The sequence below is a fragment of the Hippoglossus hippoglossus genome, chromosome 13 (assembly GCF_009819705.1).
Source record: "Hippoglossus hippoglossus isolate fHipHip1 chromosome 13, fHipHip1.pri, whole genome shotgun sequence".
Taxonomy (NCBI): Eukaryota; Metazoa; Chordata; class Actinopteri; order Pleuronectiformes; family Pleuronectidae; genus Hippoglossus; species Hippoglossus hippoglossus.
In genome coordinates, this window is record NC_047163.1 from 28,739,052 (window position 1) to 28,761,290 (window position 22,239).

The following is a 22,239-nucleotide window of genomic DNA, read 5'->3' on the forward strand; positions in this document are numbered from 1 at the left end:
TATACGTCAGCTGAGGCAGAATGGCTCAACAGCCCCACCTACTGGAAACTGCAAGTAGTCCCTCTGGTTCACACTTCATTGGAATAACCTAAATTTTTCCCAGCCGACTCAAGACCTCAGCTGAATCGTGAGACTTGATCAGCAAGCATTCTCCGGCGCTACCCGACGGACACGTGGACACGGTCAGACATCCTTCCCGTTAAGTCCAGAGCGAATGCCTCTTCCTGGGGGGGACCAGGGGGACACGGCAGCCTCGGCGCGGTAGCTCACTTCCCCGCTGTGGCGCATTGTACTTCTTCTTAGAAAAGAAGTGCCTTTTTGAGGGCTTTATCATACTCGAAAACCACATGAGCATTAACATCAGGTCTGGTGAAAATTTACGTATTTTAATGTGCTCGGGAACGTGCGTCCACAAATGTTTCGATAGCGCCCCCTACAATTTTTCAAAGAGGGTCATCCTAATCCTTTACTTTCACCTAGAGTAAAGAAAATTGGCACACAGTGTATCATGCCCAGATGCAAATAATATCCTCTTGACACTCTTAGCCACACCAAACAGGAAGTCAGCCATTTTGGTTTAAAAATAAAAATGTTCACACGTGCTACAAAATCGTACTCCTCCTAGAGCTTTCATCAGATCAACAAAATCAGTGAGTGTCATCTTAACAACAGGGGGATTCAAAGTTGTTAAAAGTTTTAGTTTTCGTCACAAGGTGTGAAGGTGGCATGGCGCCAAATTCTGATGACTCGCCATCCAAACACGATGTTGTTGTATCTCGGACATACATGGTCCAATCTGCTCCAAACTGGACATGTAAGACAAGAGTCCCGGCCTGATGACATCTACACAGAATACATGACTTAAAATTACAGCGCCCCCTGGTGGCATCAGGAAATGTCTTGTTTTTTGCACGTCTTACACTTTGATTAATTCCTCTTCGTCCATTGACCACAACCATGTCACAGCCCAGCCCTGCGTGCCCTCGCGCAAACTCTTAAAAGATAAGTGACTAATGTATCAGAGCTTGGCAAAGCTCTAAAGAGTTACCCAAATCCTTGTTTTGTAATTATTTAATCACTGGGTCGGTCCAAAGCTTTTCTGGCTGGTTTAAGTGTTCTGGCAAAAGTATCCTATGTATGTAAATCTCGAAATATGCAACCTTCATCCATCAAAGCTTCTGTAGCAGGTATTCAGTTCATTTAAGATGCAAAGATCCTTCAGTATGTAGCCTGCTCGGTAAATGGTTTGTATTTATATAGCGCTTTTCTAGTCTTGATGACCACTCAAAGCACTTTACAGTGCGGTTTGCCATTCACCCATTCACACACACACACATATTCATACAGTGCATCTATTAGCAGCACTTTTTTGTTCTATGAGGGGGCTTCTATAACCCGACTTCTCCAATGAGGCCTTCGAGCAAAGCAAGATGAACCCTCATTCCCGACTGACAAAGGAAAGGCCATGTCAGGATCTTGGTTCATGTCTCGCCTTCGCCTACTCTGCAAATGATGCAGACTCCCGTAAAGGCCATGGGTCGTTGGTCTTCTGCAGCCTTTGAGCGTCGAGTTCGCCTGGGGAGGATTAGTCTCAGCTCAAAGACCATGAGTGCAAATTCCTGAACAGCAAACCTTTCAGTCATATAAACACTGCATTCAGATGGTAGTTGATGGCTGGGTGCATTGATCTGCTAGTAAATAATTTGAGGCCAGCAGAATGCTTGCTGCCACACACGGATATTTCACATGACCGTAGTACAACCTCTTGCAGAACGCATGCCTGCATTCTTTAGTTATAATTTTAGATGTCTGCAGCATGCTTGCTGGTATAGTTTGGTGCACATGGATATTTCACTTAACAGTAGTATGACCTCTTGCAGAATGCATGCTGCATTCTTTAGATTATTTAGAGGTCTGCAGCATGCATGCTGCTACACATAGATATTTCCCTAAACAGTAGTATGACCTCTTGCAGAATGCATGCTGCATTCTTTATATCATTTTAGAGGTCTGCAGCATGCCTGCTGCTACACATAGATATTTCACATAACTGTAGTATGACCCTTTGCAGAACACATGCAGGATGCACACTTGCATCTTTGGACAAGTTTTGGAGGTGTGCAGCATGCTGCTGCTACACTACTAATGTTACACGATAACGGTGTGCCCTTTCGCGGGATGCATGGTTGCATTCCTTAGCCAACAATTCAAGACTGCAGCATGCTTGCTGCTGCATATAGATATTATTCTAGCTGGGGTAGGTTTCCATTGTTTTGGGGGGTTTTGCACGTGTTCCCTGTTTTATCTTAGCATGCTGCTTGGCTAATCCAGGAAACATCCAAAGAATGGAGCCATCCGCGCCAAGCATAACTGTATTTCCATTTGTGCAATAAATGGGTTAATCATGACTAAGTGTTCCTGACTGAAATGAAGCATCGCGTTAGTTCATGGAGGACACGGAGTCAGTGTGGTGTTTACTTCAGCCAGTTTTTACACTGAAAACGGAGTCATTCATTGACCTACTCTAAACAACAGCCAGGAGTTTCTTGTTTGAGGTAGACCAGGGGTTCTCAAACTTTTGCAAGCTGGGCCCCCCCAAAGCTGGTTAGGGGTAGTTGGGGCCCCTCCACCCCCCCGCAGCCCGCCACCGCCGCCCTCAACTACACCACCATATATAGATAAATAGATAGATAGATAGATAGCATATTGTTATTCATAGGCCTGACATGTCAAGGTTAGGCTATTGTTATTGTTAGGCCCATACAGACTATTACTATTTTACTATTTATTATTATTGTTATTATTATGATCAGTAGTAGTAAGCCTATTAGTAGGCTATTAATATTAGCAGCTATGTGAGCCTGCATGCTTTCTTATTATAATAATCATCATTATTATCACCATCATTATATTATTATTATTATAATTAATGATAATCAACCAATTATTATTATATTATTATTATCATAATAATAATAAGTGTTATTATTGCTATCATTAGGATACTGTTATTATTATGGGCCTCTTGTGATCTTTAAAAAAAAATCTTGCAGGTCTGTTAATGTGAGACATGAGCCTGCTTTGCCTTGCAAAGGTCCTCAAGTCTTGGGGCAATGTTTGACAAACTTATCCTCAGGTCATCCTCGATCTGTGCGCGGTTGCGATATTTAAAAGATATCGAAAAGCCTGCCTCGCACAAATAAGTCGATGTGAAAAGGAGGATCATTTTTAAGGCTATGTCGCAAAGCTGAGGGTATTCCGGCATCATTGCTACCCAGAATGACGAAAGAGGGGAGGTGGTAAACAGATGCTTTAGTCTACTGTCACTCTTCAGCTCAATAAGCTGCTCTTGCATGTCTATTGACAGCTCGTCTGCTGAGCAGAGAAATGGATCCCGAACCCAGGTGAATGAACGGTAGTCCTCTTTGAAATAGGACCCAAACTGATTCTTCAGCGCTGAAAGGTGATCAGCAGCTGATTGGAGGAGAGAGGAGAAATCAGTGCCACGTGCATCGGCAATGACGTGCATCCAGAACTGATGCGACCATGCCAGAGAGCAATTTTTTTGTCAGCGAGGAGCAGAACGTTAGATTCGCCGCCTTGCAAAGACAGGTTAAGGCCATTCAGCCGGTCAAAAATATCCACCAAATAGGAGAGAGAGGCAAGCCACATGGCATCATCCAGGTGCTTCGCCAGATCTGTTTGACTTTCAGTCAAAAACAACTTTACCTCCTCTCGCAGCTCATACAGCCGTTGTAACACCCGCCCCCTGGAGAGCCAGCGAACTTCAGTGTGCAGCAACAGCTGTTCGTGCCCTGACCCCATCTCCTGGCAGAGGACCCCAAACAAACGGGAGTTAAGTGGACGAGCTTTATTATGGTTAATTATTTTCACAGCCTGGTGAAGCACTGACTCGAAGAGCGGTGGCATTTTCTTGGCAGCAAGTGCCTCGCGATGGACCATGCAGTGTGTCCATTGCACAAGTGGAGCAACTTGCTGGACGCGAGCTACGAGGCCACGCTCACGCCCTGTCATCGACCGCGCTCCATCTGTGCAGAGGCCAATACACTTTCCCCAGCCCAAACCACTGTCTTGGATGAACGAGTCAAGGACATTAAAGATTGCCTCCCCTGTTGTACGGGTCTGAAGAGGCCGGCAAAACAGGATGTCCTCCTCAATTTCCTTTTCCCGCACATACCTGATGTAAGTGAGAAGCTGGGCCTGTCCAGCGATGTCAGTGGATTCGTCCAGCTGCAGTGCATTTTAAGGACTGATTTGAATGTAGTGTATTAGTTGCTCTTTGATATCACTAGACATTTCTGATATTCGGCGTGACACAGTGTCATTTGACATAGGTATTGCGCTGAGTTTAGCAGCTGCACTCTCTCCTATCATTATTCTACACATGTCTTGCGCGGCCGGCAAAATCAGTGTTTCGGCAATTGTATGGGGTTTGCCAAGCTTAGCAATTCTATGAGCAACTACATACGATGCCTCCAGACACTGCTTGGAGACAGTGCTATGCTTGGAGATGGTGGTTTGTTGTTGCTGGAGGCCATCACGTTTAAAGAAGTCCACAGGCTTCTCTTTCAAGTCAGGGTGTTTGGTGTCGAGGTGCCTTTTTAATTTGCATGGCTTCATGCTGTCATTTGCCAGCACCTCGGCACACAAAACACACTGAGGACGTTGCTCAGTCGTGCCAGTGATGGTGAAACCAAACTGCAAATAGCTCTCGTCATATTTGCGAAGCTTTGGCTTCTTCGCGCATCGGTTGCCTGACTTTTACGAATCAGAAACTTGTCCATAGTTGTGTTTGTTTGCTGATACAGTGTGTGAAGTTAATGAAGTTAATTGCAACATCGTGGTCTTGTGAGTGTGTTTGTATGTGTGGCTGTGAGCGACTTGCACACGAATAATGAATAAGGCTGTGCTAGGCAATGGTTCCTAACAAAATGAACAGTACACAATGTAGACAGGGACAGCACAGAATAGTATTCAAGTGCTGGTGTTTTATTTGTTGCAACACGGTGGATGATTGAAGATGTAAAGGTAGGTGTTAAGGAGAAAAGGGCTAGCTGCAGTTGGAAGAAGTTAGCTAGCTAGAAGGCTAGCTCTTGGGGCTAGGAGCTTTCTAAAAAGACTGTGGAGCAAATTACTCCTTAGATTAGGCTACGAATAGGCCTACTGCAAGTGCAGGAAGGTATTACTAAGGAAGGAGTGAGTCTTTAAAAAGACTGTTTATAAAGCAATGAATATCTGAATGATAGAGGAAACAAGAGCAATCGCACAAACTCTGCAGGGTGTCGTCTCAGTGAGGGTGAGCGCTGACCATACCTGCGGTTACTTTTATACTCGGAAGCGTACGTGCAACTCGCGTTCAAATGATAACACTCCTCTTTTGATTGGTGGATCAGGAACGAAACAGTATTTGATTTGTTTGTGTCAGTCCAGCCCTTTGCATTTCGCCACTGAGGGAGCTTTCACTAACCAGTGACAGGTCGGCGGTCGTTTTTTTTTTTTTTTTCTCCGTCTGTGACATCGCGCCCCCCCTGGAGAGTGTTCGCGCCCCCCCACTTTGAGAACCACTGAGGTAGACAGACACTTCATTCATGAGGCTGTGATTGGATGAGCCTTCCAACGTGATTACGTTTACAACTGACGTGGCATCTTCAGGAATAGGTATTCACGTGCTGAGTGTGATCTTTTCAGAGTAAAACTTCACACATGACCTTTTCACTTTTGAAGCAGCGGTTATAGCAGTTTTTAAATTGAACACATGTCATTCTTAAACAGCAGATCATACCTGTTGTTTAATGACAGTTTCAGTGGTGGAGTGAGGGTTGAAGCACTTCTCTTAGTGCGTTTGCTCCTGTGGTGGACAACCTCAAACTTAGCCCTGGCTGGAGTTGATGTTTTGGGCCTTGCCCTGATGCATTGCCAGTCTGACGTGTCGCCAGTGAAGGCAGGTGCAGCAGCCTCTAATGCTGATCTTAGCTTTTCGGGCAATGTCACAGTAAGTCCTGGGATCCTGTTTCGCTGGTCCAGTTGCATTGGGACACATCCATTGAAGCGTGTCAGCCGAGTCCATGGCAGGATTTTCAACATTTGAAGCCCCGTCTATAAAAATCTGTGTCTAGTAATATTTAAAATATATTTGCTGCTACAGAGTCAATAAATTGCCTACTCTCTTGTATTTGTTGTAATGTTTCAATCATTTTCTCAAGCTGTGTTATCATCATGCCCCTCTCACAGCAGACAGCTCACTCCCCCGCCCATCTAGAAATCTCTCCTGCGCACATGCATATTTTTTGGGATTGAAGAGGAAAGAGAGCATGGAGAGCGAAAGAAAGTGAAGAGCCAAGTGAGTTTAGAGAATTCAGAGATGGTTTTTGACAGTGTTGTTCATATTCTTTGTGAATGCTGAACCAAACTGAACTGCTCAGCAGGGGGCACTGACATCTACTACTAATGACATCAGTCTGACCTAGTGACATATGACTGACATACTGACATACGTTCGTACTACATACACTCAGGGGTCGGCTCAACTGGGGGCACTGACACACACTCAGGAGTCGGCTCTACCAGAGGCGCTGACATACCCTCGGGAGTCTTCTCAAACAGGGGCACTGACATACATCCGGGAATCTGCTCAACTGGGGGCCCTGACATACACTCAGGATTTGGCTCAACACGGGGCACTGACACAAACTCGGGAGTCGGCTCAATCTGGGGCAATGAGGCTTGTCCAGGGAAATTGCTGGTGGAAGACTCGGGTGGGTGCATTGCAACTCTTCTCATGTTAATTTTTTGAATGTAGAAGTCAAGAGTGCCCTGATCCATGCGGTTGAGGATTTTTTGGCATTCCTGCTTTAGTAAATAGTGACAGTAGAGAACTCCGGATTTGTAGTACAGGGCCCAGTTGTCACATTAGGAGGCAGCTTTGCACCGCTATCTTCAGCCTGGTGACGCTTCACTCTCAGCAGTGGTGGACTCTTCCTTCCCCATTCACCATAGTTCCTCCGCAGTGTATTCGGGTTCATTTAATACACTTTTAAAATTGTTTTCATCCATATCCATCAGATTATTGTCTTCTAGTCGTTGTTGTGATGTTTTGATTGCGCTGAAAGTCTTTGAAGTACCCGTTTAAGATACGATGGAACTTGGTCATTAAGGACTTTGTGTGTAAGGAGGAGAATTTTGAATTATATTCTGGAATTTACTGAGAGCCAGTTCAGAGAGGCTAATATGGGAGAAATATGATCTCTTTTCCGAGTTCCTGTCAGTACTGCAGCATTTGGACCAACAACTGGAGGCTTTTTACAGACATCCTAATGGTAAAGAATTATACGAATGAACTACAGTACTCCTATTCCTGTAGAGGACTTCTGAAAGTCTATCAGAGTGACTGTTGAGTTTGGTCACTTCCTGGAACAAGTAACTCAGCCAACTAAAGTAAGAATGGTGGTTCAAAACGTCTTCTATCAACTGGAGCCAGGCTGACAGAGAGTCATAGCTCTACCGATCCATCTATTCCTTTAACTCTGAGGAGCAATGATTTCATTAGATTCTATACAAATAAAATTGTAACCATGAGGCTGTTAACCCCTGAACCTCCAGTGTCTTGTGGACTCAAACACTTCAGCCACCCCTCCATCGGCATAGTGGTAAGTGGATAAAGAGTGAGTCTGAGGGTTATTGTAGTTCATTTGTTTTGTCTTTAGTAAGTGTACTGGTGTGTTTAAGAATCACGCTGGCTCATTATAACACAGACAACCCAGAGCGTCAATCTCGTACACTTCCAGCATCTAGGTCTCCAATATTCATCATTAAGATTATGAAACAAGATTTCTTGCGCAATATTATGAAAATTAGGAGCATCCTGTTTCAGAAGGATGCTGAGAAACGAGTCCATGCATTTGTCATTATTGCTGTAATTCTTTATTATCAGTATGTCCCAGTAAGTCTGTGAAAAGTCTCCAGTTCGTCTAAAGTGCTGCAGCACGATTGCTGACAGGAGAGATAATATATAATTTTATTCTGCTCCTTTTGTACAAAGCCCTTAACAATCAAAGCCCTTCATATATCAAAGAGCTTATAAAACCATAGAGCGACCCCGGATTACCCGATAGAAAAAGTGCTGCCCATAGATCCACTGTATGAATGTGTGATTTGGTGTACGTCATTGTACTGTAAAGCACTTTGAGTGGTCATCAAGACTAGAAAAGCACAATATAAATACAGACCATTTACTCCAGATCTGCAGGATTCAGACAACAATTATTATTATTATTAAATGTTGCTATCATTAATGACGTCTTTACATCTTTTATACTGTCCTTGCAATGAGTTGCTTATCTTCAACACTTGAGAGCTAGCTAACAGTGTGCAGTCCTCCAAAAAACCACAAAGCGTAACTTTTCTTGTTTGTTTACTGAAGAACCTTTACTGTAAAACTGTAACAAAGCATAAATCCAAAAAACTAATTAGAATACAAAAAAGGCACAATGTAAGAGCATAATCAAAAGATACAAAACAAGCTGAGTCACTGTGCTAACCACCACTAGCATGCTAGCTTTAACTCGTTTTTACATGTTATTAAACAAAAGTACAGCAATTGTGATTCACCAGTTAAAGGGTTAGGGTTAGGGTTAGGTTTACTACCACTCTTTTCAGAATTACGTAGATTGTTTTTACATAACAGCAAGTGGCCAGAGGAATTCTTATGAACACGATATCTCAAGGACGTCTTGAGGGAATTTCTTCAAACATTTAGTTGAACTCAAGAATGAAGATTTTGGTGGTTATGTGATCTCACAGCAATTATTTTGCCTTGCAAACGCAACATCTCAGGATCACCTTGAGGGATTTTCTTCAAATTTGGTACAAATTTCCACTTGGACTCTAGGATGATCTGATAAATATTTGGTTAAAGATCAAGGTCACTCTGACCTCATAAAACCCTGTTTTGTCTGTAACCACGTTATATTAAGATGCTTCAGGAGAATCCTGTTTGTTTGGGCTCTGTTTTCTCCAGGCTTTGGCACTACCCCTCCATCCACTTCAAATGTAGAGATGCCATTCAGATGTTTAAACCTCATCAGGAACTGGAGCTGAAAAACTCAGGAGAAACTGCTCCTTTTCTGGCCATTTGACAGCTGGTCTGCTGTGTGTGCTTCTTTTTGACTTGAGTGCTTAAGTGTGATACCGATAAGCTGAATGGGAGGGAGGAGGGGTTCTGTTTATACTAAACTTATTAATAGAGTTGTTTGTGTGTTCTAGGTTTGTGATTGTTTTGAAGCTTGTTTTAAGCAACAGTTCATTTATTTCTTTAATTGTGAATAAAATCGAAATCTTTTTATATCAGCTTCCCTCTTTTCTTTTTGCCCAGTTTTACTTTTAACATGTTACTTCCCCAATCCCCTGCACTTCACAGGAACGTAACATATTTTGGGACTCTTCCTGCAATTTAATATGGAATGAAACTGGTTGGCGGAGGCAGTACAGAAATCTGTCTGTCTCTGGCTCCCATATCTAGAGAACCGTTCATCTTATCAGCTTCACACTTCTGTATTATTAATGGCCCAATTTCATGTCCCATGTTATCGCTACACAGACAGCCACATCTGTTTCTGGCATCACAACTAGAGACAGCATTGTGAATGAAACACAGTTTGGGATAGTTGATTTTGCAAATGGTTTAACACACACTTCCTCATAAACAAGGCTTTAATGGGTAATTTGTGTAGTTAAGTGACTGTTTTGTGAATCTGACTTAAAACACTAGTAAGAAAAATGTAACAAAAGTCTGAGTTCAAGAGAAGAATATGTGAGATGTGTACCTATGCTGCTCAGCTGCTTATAACATGGCTTGAAAGCTGACTCATTATAAGTTTCTTTCTCTTTCAGGTTCTGTAAGTACAGTGAAGACGTGGAGCAAGCTGTTTTGCGGAAACATCATGAGGCAGCTTAAAGGCAAACCCAAGAAAGAAACATCCAAGGATAAGAAGGAGCGTAAGTTGGCCATGCAGGAAGCGCGACAGCAAGTGGCCACTGTAGTCCTCCCTACATTGGCTGTGGTGGTGCTGATCATCGTGGTCTTTGTCTATGTGGCCACTAGGCCTGGTGCTATTGAGTAGACATTTAAGTTCCATTAAAGAGACAAACTCCTAAAGTAACTGGGCTTTGACAAACCGACAGGCTATACCCAAAGGACCCATAATATGGCCCTGTTGTGACTGGCTTACCATTTGTCTTCATTAAAGCCCCCTCCAAAGTGTTTTTTGCTTTAAGTGCAATTCAACAGAAGAAGTCCAGCTGAGTGCAGTTGCATTTTCACCTTGGTGCCTCAAGACAAATGAAGATGACCCAATCATTTACAGCAACAGATGGATTCATGTTGATCTCTTACATAACTATGCAATATCAGGCATACCAAAGGACTTGCATGCAACCTGTCAGGTGTGTCAAGAAGTGTTTTTTTTAAAAAGAGTCTGGTCTCATGTTGCATTCTGGCCAGCACTCTCCTGCAGTATCTGCATGAATAATGTTTGGAAAAAGAACTGAAGAAGGATTCGTTTTGTCCATTGTAGAGTGTTTTCTCTGAAGCCCAGTATGTTCATACATCAAAAAAATGTCATGTATAATGTCAGAATTGCCTTATGTTATTGAGTCATTCTTGACATCTGTGCAGAAATAACAAGGTGCCTTAACAGAGCTGCAACTTTTACTACACTACTTTTGTTCTGTGTTTTAAAGTTCTTGATTTCTGCACATTTATCTGTTTCTCTGTCATGCAACAAAAAAAAGTGTACGTCTAAGCATAAAGTATTTGTCTTGGTCATAAAGAGTAATTAGGTAGTATCTGACTTGACTTGTCTCTGTTGTGCCAGTCTGTCCAGTAGCCTAGTAAACATTTTGAAACCAAGTGTACAAATCCTGTGCTATGGGCTCTGTTTTAATAACCTTAGCACATGGTTTACGACTACATCCACACTGATGTTTTATTTTTAAACCACATCACTTTTGCTAGATTTATGCCTGGCATTCCCACTATTCCAAAATTTTTAGCCCAGAAACAAGAGTTTTGCTAACTCAGGTGACCATGTTTTAGGTTGGAAACTCTGGGGAGTTTACTCTGGACATGCAATAATATATACTTTTGGAAACGATGATGCAGGCACCCACATTTGCTTCCTAGCTTGGTCTTATCAGTCATGGTGTGTCCTTCCCTTATTTGTCATCATTAGACTTCTAGAAGAATACAAATGGCATCCGCCTTGACTATTAGTGGTGAATGCAACACCTTATACCACTTTATATAGGAGTGGGAATTATGGAGATTTTCTTTCAAGCAGGATCACAATCCACAATCATGTATACTTTTTCAGGAATCATTGACTGTAAAACATATGGGACACCACTGTATATGAATATGATTCCTTATGAATACTATATAGGGATAGAATCTTACAGGAATATTTTGAAATACAACACTGTTATTGTTTTAGATAAAGAACATTACAGCTTAAAACCCCTAATCACTGCCATTATTCAATTCAAATCAGTTTTATTTGTATAGCGCCAAATCATAATATACTTTATCTTAAGTATCTCAAGGCACTTTACTTATTTAGGTTGAGACCTTAACAATGATATAGAAACAATACAGTTCCCCTTAATGAGCAAGCACAGACTCAGTGTGGGCTGCCATCTGCTTAAACCGATTGGGGTTAACGGAGAAAAAACGGGAAAAAGAGGAGAGTTGGTTGGAAAAGGCAGGGGGAGCATCATATTTGAGCTCTGAGTGGTTGTTATATTGAAAATGGTAAGACAGATATTTACAGATGTAATGCTATGATTGATGATAGCAGCACCTGTGAATTTAGCACTGATAATAATAATTAAAGCAGCAAGCAGCGATAGTCAGGCCCTCGCAGTCCGTGCGCGTCGGGGGGTGCTGCGACTACTGTGTAGTTGCTGGAGGTTGGTTGACACAGCTTGGTATTGTGTTATGCATTTGCACAGTGCATGAAGTAGTTAAATGTCACAGCGTGCATCCTGTTGGTAGTAGGTGATGCTACGATTATGTTGAATCATAGCAGATTGGAATAACTACAGTATAGTAAAATTAGGAGACTTCCTGTTTTATTTCGGGGCATGCTGTTGAAGAAAAAATTAGGATGAGCACAACTGTTAATAATGAAACATTGATGTTATGAAGTCAACCACATACAACATTTGAAGTTTGGTCAATATAAGCATGTACAATAAAATGACAACAACTTCCTATTTCACAGCAAATCTTCAAATTTGAAGTTGATATGATCATACTGTAGGTGTCAATTAAAGTAGAATGTCTGCGAATAGCAAAAACTAAGCAAAAATTTTACATTTCAATCAAAATCGCCAACTTCCTGTTAATTTTGGTGTATGCGTCAAAGACGTCGTATGGCCCTGATACATATACCTACCGATTTTCATACATGTCGGTGAAACATGCTGCCAGGGCTACTTCATTGAAATTTTGAAGGGGCGCTTTTGTGCCATTTTGCCACATACCACATACCAAGAGTTTTGTGACTTTTCTAACATTTTAGCTCCTCAAAAATTTGATCAATTGTAAAAACTAAACACTCATATTCTGCACTTTGCCACGGCAACTGCATAAAAAAAAAAAAAAAAGATTCATAACCTATCATTGACCATGTCAAAAGGTTCTTCTGACCAAATTTCAGCTGGATGTGGTCAACCTGCTTGTTGCCAATAGGGGGCGCTATTACTATGACTGAATATTTGCATGTAGGCCAGCCCTGTACATCTGCGGGCCTAAGCAGGATAAGTTGATTGGCTCTGCCTCTCAGTGAATAGACAGTGACATGTTTATAAAATAAGCTACCATATGTAATTATAACCCTTGTGCATAATTTGTTGTTTATCTATAAATTAAGATGGCAATATAATAGTATTAAAAATGACCGTTCAAAGAAACTTCAAGACAACACAAAGCACTGCAGATGTTAAAGGACCTCACATTCTTGGACCCCATGTGTTGTGATCAAGACTATAACAGGCAGCCAATTGAGCGTAGGCACATGTAAGCTGAGTGTCACAGTGAAAGGAATCACCTGCTCTTCTCTGTTGTGAAAGAAGGATGTGAATCACTTCTGGGTGACAAATCCTGTGAAGAATTAGAGCTGGTGAAAAGAGTGTATTGCATCAACACAGCCGTAGATACACCTAATGACCCTGTGGAATTAATAGTTCAAAGTTATGCAGATGTTTTCAAGGGTTTTGGTGTACTGCCCTTCACATACAAAATCCAGTTGAAAATAGGCGCACAGCCAGCTGTGCATGCTACACGCAGAATTCCAGCACCACTGAAAGACTGCCTAAAGAAAGAACTGGATAGAATGACCATGTTAGGTGTGATTAAAAAGGTCGAGAAGCCTACAGACTGGGTCAACTCCATGGTAGTCACAAAGAAAATGAATGGAGAGTTGAGAATCTGTATGGATCCAAAAGATCTGAATGAGAACATAAATCGTGAACACTATCAAATACCCATACATGAAGAAATCATCAGTGAAATGGCAGGAGTCAGTTACTTCTCAAAGCTTGATGCATCACAAGGCCTTTGGCAGCTTAAACTGGATGAAAGTAGCATCAAGTATTGCATCTTTAACACACCCTCTGGAAGATACTGCTTCCTCAGACTGCCTCTGTGCCCAATAAAGTCAGCGCCTTGAAATATAGTCAGCGCCTGAAATATTTTATCGAGCAATGGAACAGATCCTCGAGGGCTTGTATGGAGTTCGAGTCTATTTTGATGACATCAAATCATCGTATGGGACTCCACAGCCCAAGAGCACAATGAGAGGCTAAACAGAGTGAGGAGCACATACGAAAGAATGGACTGAAACTCAACAGGAGTAAATGTGAGTTTGGAGTGCAGGAAATACTCTTCCTCAGAGATGAGCTCTCAGCACAAGGTGTCCGGCCAGATGAAAATGCAGAGGTATGACTTTGAACTGATTTACATTGATTTACACTTTGGAAAATCCCTCCACACTTCAGTGTTTCTTCAGTGTTGTTTGTTGTGGTTAGCTTGTGGTAGCTAAAAAGCTGCTGGCTCAGAACCATGTCTGCCTGGTGGTGGGTTCGGAGGCTGGACTGGTACCGGGTGGGGCCGAGAGAAGTAGGAGTAGCTGATGTCATCCTAAACCCCCGAGGTTTGAAACGAGCCGTTTCAAAGACATATTTCTTAGAATGGACTGAGTGAAAATGTCCGCGAACTGACTGTTTTCATACTTTGAGGATACCTACTGACCCCCTTCAAGTAATTACCGATAGTAAAAGCCCAGAAAAGGTATTTTACACAATATGGGCCCTTTAATATTTATGCAAGTTAATTCATGCTACATATACTTCATATGTGCTGGAAGCTTATGTTAAATGAGATAGTTGACTAGTAATTACATTGTTTACCTATACTGCATTTAGCCTTAAAGAAAGGGGGATGTTGTGATCAGATGCTATTGCATGTTTTTCCCACTAGGTGGTAATCGTTAACTAGGAGTAAATAAAGATGCAGAAAAGATAGAGTAAGAAGACACTAAGGGCCTGCTCTACTAAAGGTTTGTGTGTGTAAAAACGTGTGCAAACCTGATTTGAGATATGAGAGCCTCCTCACGGTTGAGTGTGCTATCAACCACTTCTTTGAGCCGCTTCTCCAAGGTATCCACTTTGGCCTGAAGGTCCTGAAGCTTATCCGAAAATTAGGCTGCGTCCGTGTCCTCATACTCATCAGCCTGCTGTTGTTCCTCGTCAGAAGGCTCTAGATCAGTGGTTCTTAACCTTATTGGAGGTACTGAACCCTGCAAGCTTCATCAGTGCATTCACCGAAACCTTCGTAATTGGAAAAATAAAGAAAGAGGAATTTGGGATAACTTATCTTCAGCAGCTTTTCCCAGCATGATATTCGCCATCTTCAACGCAGCTGGTTTTACGAGTGTTTCACCAATGTTGTGTGGTTTGCCCTGCTTTGCGATCAGGTACGCAACTTCGTACGATGCTGTGAGGATCGGTTTGTCGATGGGTACAAAGCCGAGAACAGGCAGAGTAGCCTTTTCATCGAATCTGGCTCTCTTCACCTTGAATTCAGCGAGCGTTGTGTTCTTGTATTTCCCATCTCCATGCAGCTTTAGGAAGTGTTCCTTTAGTTTTGCCGGTGCTAGACTAGAATTGCTCAACTTGGCATTGCAAATCATGCATTGAGGACGCTGACTCCCATCACGTTCCTTTATACACGTGAATCCATATTGTACGTATTCGTCCAACCACTTTCTTTTTTTGCTCAACATAGTTAGTATGAAGGGATTGAAAGATTAAAAGAAAATCACAAATAACGTACAATCACAACAGCCACAAGTCGACTACTGAGCGCACCAAGTTCCTGATCATGCAATGTGGCGTGATCAGCTGCAGCCAATGATGGCCAAGCGGAGCGTGACGTCACGAATAATATGAGTGGGCTGAATTTATCTCATGCCGGGTTTACACCGGACGCTGAACCGCCGCGCCAAGGAAAACCAGGCGCCTCCTATCCGCCCCCCTGTTACACAAATGTGCTGTTCACATCGGCTGCGATGCGCCGCGCCGCGCCAAGGGGCCTCGCACCCTGCACCGATGGTTTCGGCGTTGAGTCTATTTTTTCCGCTTGCCGCGAGCGTATCGCGCCAGGAAACACACTGAAAAATGATTTAAACGATATAAATGACATATTTTATATTATAAAAATGATCAAATATGCATCCCATACTTTGTATTCCCCTTCTGTTGTCCTGGAGTTTCAATCTCCCCGATATTTCCCCTCTCATTATTAACTTTCCCCATCTGCCCATCCACTACAAACAGACAGACAGAGAGAGAAAGAGAGGGTTGGGGGGGGGGGGGGCTATGAAGACCATCATCATTTACCCCCGAACCCCTACATTGAACGGGTTACATACAACAACAAGCGGAGAAAGCAGAATCGCGGGCTGACCGGCGCGGAGAAATGCGCGTCCCATGTGAACAGCCAGGCGCCTGCGCGCTTGAGAATGGCGCTGCGCGGCGCTTCAGCATCCGGTGTAAACCCGGCATAACACGGCGAAGAAAAATTGTGTGTTGCCAATTTTTTGACGGCCCGACATTGCTAGTGCGAACCGGGCTATACTGTGTGTGTCTTGACCCCTGCCGAACCCCGGAGAGTGACTCCCCTGGGATCGATCGAACCCAGCTTAAGAACCACTGCTCTAGATACATGGTTTCCAACAGGCTGGTTATCTCAGTGACGCCACTTCGATTGTGTCTAGCGGTGACATGACGACCAGGGTCAGCATTTACATTGGGGTCCATATTTTGATCCAAATCAATGAGGGAAGGTGCATCTTCTTCCCGAGCACTAATTCCCACTGCTGACCCCTGCTAGCTTGAGGTAGACATTATTGGTTGGTGGAACTGCAGCGCAAATAGGGGGTTTATGAAAAGCACTGATGTGTTATGCACTGAATGCAGTAAGGGAATGTATTACGTGAATTAAATGTTTCGTGCTATGTATGAATACAGTGCGTGAATGAGTGTGTGTTAAACAATGTAATTTTCTATATCTAATAATCACTATTTGCCTCCTGAATGCTCAAATACTACTCAAACATACTTATACAGTGACAAAAATGTGATTAAACACGTTTTTAGTGAAGATCAACTCACAGAAAAGCTATATATACATTAATCATTCAGCAAAAATTTAATTCAGCAAGAAAAAAATTATTAATATATATTTTTTTAACACAATATCAAACCAGGAAGGAGTACATGACAGCAACATCAGAATCTACGAAATAATCCACACGCGTGCCCGTACGGGCCACCACTCTAACAATTCACCTTATTAAAAAAGCTCATGTACATACACTAAATTTAAAGGAGTGGGCAAGGTGGCGATATATTTCATACAACACAAAACAGGTCACACAAAAACACAATAGTTGAAAAGTAACAAATAGAGAACAATAGTCCATGTTACACATAAATCCTTTTTGTACATTCTTCAAATGTAAAAAACAATAAAACAAACAATATGATTATTGTAACATTCGGTGTACATTAGGGAAGGCAAGTGACTGTACCATTACTGACAATAATTCTTCAATTCATTTACCTTCCATTATACTACAAACTGTTTATTCTAATCAATGCTATAAATACCCTTATCTTTCTGATGATCTCCATTACACATGGCATCTATTGTACTTGTGTCCATCCTGGGAGAGGGATCCCTCACATGTGGCTCTCTCTGAGGCTTCTATATTCCTTTTCCCCTGTTTTTTTTTCAGTAGTTTTTCCTTACTTGTTGAGGGTTAAGGGCAGAGGATGTCACACCTTGTTAAAGCCCTATGAGACAGATTGTATTTTGTGAATATGGGCTATACAAATAAAATTTGATTGATTATTGATTATCTTGGCCAGCTGCCTTACAGGGATGGTGCCTTCTCTAATCTCCTCTGCCCTGGTCTACAGTGATGGTGGGGCGTGTTGTTTTGTCCATGATGGCAGCTTGGAGGAGGGGAAGATCTGTGTCTGATGAGGGAGGTGAGGGAAGGAGGACAGGACAGGACAGGGATCAGCAGGAGGAGCCGCAGGGCTATCAAACCAGTTAAAGAAATGGTTGAACTGGTTTGCTCTCACCTCATCTCCAGCTACTGTGCCGCTGTTTTACTTTTTGCACCCCGTGACGGTTTTTATACCCTCACCAGCAGTTTCTTTTCCACTTCTCTCCTGACTCCTTTGCCTCTCTCAGTTGGACCTGTTTCAGCTTTGCCCTGTCACCGTCTTTAAATGCCATGTTTTTCTTGTTAAGGTCTTTGATGTTATTTGTTATCCAGGGCTTGTTGTTGGGGAAGCAACACATAGTTTTGATGGCAACAACAACATCCATGCAAAAGTTCAGGTAGTCAGTAATGCATTGTGTGACCCTCTCTATGTCCTCTCTGTGTGGTTCTGCAGCACACTCCAGTCAGCAGACTCAAAGCAGTCCCTCAGAGCCCCTTCTGCTTCTGGAGACTGTGTGGTTGTGGGTTGCTTTTGTATCTGTGGCTTGTACTCAGGCAGTAGAAGGACCAGATTATGATCCCCAGTGATATGGTTTTCCCAGTGGGGGCAGGGGTTGGAACTGTATGAATACATCACATTAGCATACAGGAGGTCTATTGTCCTGTTCTTTCTGGTGGGGCAGCTGACCAACTGATTAAAGTCAGAGAGTGAAGAGTCCAGTGTAGCATGGTTGAAGTCTCCAGAAATCGCCATAAAGGCTTCAGGATGTTGTGTTTTTTGCTTAGCGATTGTGGGTGTTTGCACGTGGAGGGATGTACACACAAACAACAATAGAACTTTCTGGGTTTGTAATATGGTCGGAGACTCACCACCAGCAGCTTGATGTCCTGACAGCAGATAGTCTCCTTTACCGTTATATGTCCAGAATTGCACCACCTGATGTTAATAAAGAGAATGAGTCCCCCTCCTTTGTGCTTGCTGCTCAACTTTGTGTCCCTGTCCACTCTCACAGTGGTGAATCCCAGTAGATTCACATTAGCGTCCGGAGTGTTGCAGCCGAGCCATGTCTCAGTGAAGCACAGTAAACCACACACTGTCAATCTTGTCGAGTTTCAATGCATTCCATCACCACAGATGGAATAGAGGACTAATTTTTCCCACAGCTTATCTATTAACTTAGACTTGAATTTAGCGGCAGCTCAGCAGCCCTGGTACCTGTGCCTCAGTACCTAAGGTATAGAGTGGATTTGCCGGTGTTCGCCTTTGTTCAGAGTGAGATCAGTTGTTCCCTTGAATAAATAAGGCTTCCCTGACTGTCTTGCAAAGACATAAGAGCCATATACATAGGATATAATGTGATCTGCTCAATGCGTGCAGTAAAAAAAATGTTAAAGTGAAAACTAAGTAGGAAAACAACAAATCAACACACTACACAGACAGAGCTACTGGAAATGCTGCCACTCACGTCACCACCATCTTACTTAGGCATTCTTGTGCCATCTTTGGTAAGTTTTGTCAGTCTGAGCTTGGAAAAACTCCTCTCTGCTGATGCCACAGTCACAGGTAGTGTACAAGCTATTCTCAGGGCGACCCAAAAGTTTGAATAAGACCCAGTCAGCTCATTTTGGTGGATGAAGGGGAGAAGCTCAAATACTTTACAGTCATGCCTGCCTTGGGTAGGTTTGAAAGGCCTTTGATTTCTGTTGCTAGTTCTCACCAGTCCAGATCAGTCTCCTCCCCATCAGTGATTGTGTTCCGAAGTAGCGCAGAGTACTCTCTGAGTGACTTGACATCCTTATCAACAAAACTTACCAGAGTACCAAATCTGTCTCTTCAACTTTTATTAATGTAAAACAATCCTATGGATCTTTTTTCCTATCTTTATTCAAGAGCATGGTCTTTCAGTTTGAGCGCATGACATGTTCAGATTGTGTATGACTTTTCATCAAAACCCTGCCCTAGCACTCAAATAGCCCCTGCTTGCACTTAAATTTGCTCTGCTTCTGCTCAAACTGTGTGCTTGCACTCAGATATATTGTTGCTCACACGGATTTCCTGTGCTCCAAGCTTCAGCCCTTCTCCGCAATCGGGCGGCTTTCTGCACGCTCGTGAATCGTCTGCTCTCAGATTTCTCCTCTGCTCTTGGATTTTTTTGTGAAACATCATCATAAATCATAACAAAGTAAAGGAATAGTTTGTTGTACCTAAAGACATATTATTCATCGCAGGCAAGATATTGTTAACTTACCAGCAACATTATCTGGTGTGGTATTCTGCATCTACATTTGGTGCCTAGTGGTGTCTAACACTAGGAACCAAATGCTTATACTATTCTGTATACTTATGCTTATTATGTATGCCTAGTGGTGGCATTTAATGCATTGCAGTGCGAATCAGTGCATTACATATTACTCTTCTGTATACTTATTATGTGTGCAAGCACCACTAATGCATTGCAGTGCTGGGAGTAAAGGTCTCTCTAACAAAAGAAGGAGATTGAGAAAAAGACTGGTTTTATCAACTTTTTTTGTGTTTAAACTGCTCTCAAAACCACAAATGGAGGTTGTCATACATGATTTTTAGATCAGAACATAGGAAAATGTGTTAGCTTCGCAGACATTTTTTTACTTTAGTTCTCCGGCTACACTCTCCATTGTGTCTAATGTTAATTTTTGAGAGGAAATTTCTGGAAGGAGCAAAAAGTCAAAATTTTCCACGGCCACATTTCTTAACTCTAACCAATACAAATATATATCCGTGTGTTCTGAAAAGTCTTGGGACTTATAGTTTTTGAATAAATCGCAAGTTGACTAAGTGGTCACAGGTTCAAGACCAAGTGAGGGCAGAAGTTTTATTTTGCTTTTTACTGCTGCTGCTAAATAGAAACATACAGAGTCCTCTCTCTCTCTCTCTCTGTCAGTCTCTCTCTGTCAATCTCTCTCTGTGTCTCTCTGTCTGTCTCTCTCTTTGTCTGTCTGTCTCTCTCCGTGTCTCTGTCTGTCTGTCTGTCTATCTGTCTCTCTCTCTCTCTCTCAGAGTGCATGCTAGGAGATTGTGGCATGTGATTGAGTGACTGAGCAAGTGATTTTCATTCTTTATTTTGTTTTTATGTTTGTAATGATATTATTTTCACACAGTTTGTGGGTTAAAGGTTCACAGTACTGTATAGTTTGGTGTTTTTCTTTTATCTTTCCTCCCCGGCGTCTTGCCGCTGGCGTGGCATACACCACGGGAACTTTAAATCTCTAAACCGCAAACATGGCATTGATATCTCTGCCACATTCCCCTGCAGCATGGAGGACATCGGCTTTGCTGTGGGGGAGAAGGTCAGCCACAGCAGCGTTGTGTCGGCCGTTCAGATGAACAGCGCGTTCTCCTGGATCAGGTGGAAAAGGTGAACGCAGTAGTCGAGACAGGAATCATCGTGAATGATTATTTTGTACAGGTGCTGCCTCTGTCCCAACCTGCCACCAAGGTGGTCTTGTCCAATGTCCCTCCCTTCATCACTGATGAGTTCCTCAGTAGAGAGCTGTCCAGACATGGGAAGGTCCCTGATCCGAAAGATGCTGTCTGAATGTAAGTCTCCATTACTGAAGCACGTAGTGTCTCACCGCAGGCAGCTCTACATGATACTGAACAACTGGAATGAGGAGCTCTATCTCCGCTTTCACGTTAAAGTAGATGACTACGACTATGTGATTTTCACCACTTCATCGGTGATGAAGTGTTTCATTTGTGGAGAGGAGGGATACATGGTGAGATCTTGTCCGAGACAGAGTGACCTGGCCCCGCCCGGTCCAGGGACGATGGGGAAGAGTGATTTTAGCAGTCTGAGGCAGTGGTGGGACCATGGTAAGACTCAAATAAGACTCTTGTGTCAACAGCACACCCTCAATGTCACAGGAGATATCACCAGATCTATGAAAGATCTAGAGACCGAGATAGTGGAACTAAAACATTTAAGTGAGTCCACAGGAAATCAAGGTTATATTGAGAGCCTCAAAGAAAAAAAAATGGCTTTAGCCAACCTGCTGGACAGTAAAGTACAGGGCGCATAGGTCAGGTCCCGGTCCCGCAAGGAGGTGAACTGTCATGACGGAGTGAGCGTGGAGCTAAGAGCAGTGTGTGAGTGTGGAAGCGATAGTGGGTTTGGTACAGACTTTACTTAGCTTCATATTTTGGGTTTATGTTTATTTGTTTTGTTAATAAACTGGTCCTCAGTCACCTACTCATCCTATATAAATGTAAAGTACAATTTAAAAACTGTTATAACCGCTGCTTCAAGAGTGAAAAGGTCATTTGTGAAGTTTTACTCTGAAAACGTCACTCAGCTCGTGAATACTTTCATTCCTGAAGATGCCACGTCAGTCGTTAACATCATCACGTTAGAGGGCTCGACCAATCACAGCCTCGTGAATGAAGCGTCTGTCTCCCGCAAACAAGAAACTACCGGCTTGTGTTTTTACGTGGTTCGATGAGTGACTCTGTTTTCGGTGTAAAAAACTTGCTTAAGTCAACACCACACTGTTTCCCTGGAGGAGAGGATGACTGCGTTGGAAAGTAAAGCCGCAGGCCCAGTTTGGAGGAGTCGAAGCGGAAAAGACAGGCGCACAATCCCAAAATTACGGTAAGAGCTAAGCTACA

The 22,239-nt window shown here is 42.8% G+C and overlaps 1 long non-coding RNA gene across 1 annotated transcript; it reads right to left on the reverse strand.

The window, feature by feature from the left end:
* Nucleotides 1-4,967: 4,967 nt before the first annotated feature.
* LOC117772568 lies at nucleotides 4,968-15,997 on the reverse strand. The gene is made up of 4 exons (XR_004615795.1): nucleotides 15,987-15,997; nucleotides 6,696-6,701; nucleotides 5,345-5,573; nucleotides 4,968-5,223 (listed from the first exon to the last, which is right to left on the reverse strand). It is a non-coding gene; the product is annotated as an uncharacterized LOC117772568 (long non-coding RNA).
* Between the last annotated feature and the right edge of the window lie 6,242 nt (nucleotides 15,998-22,239).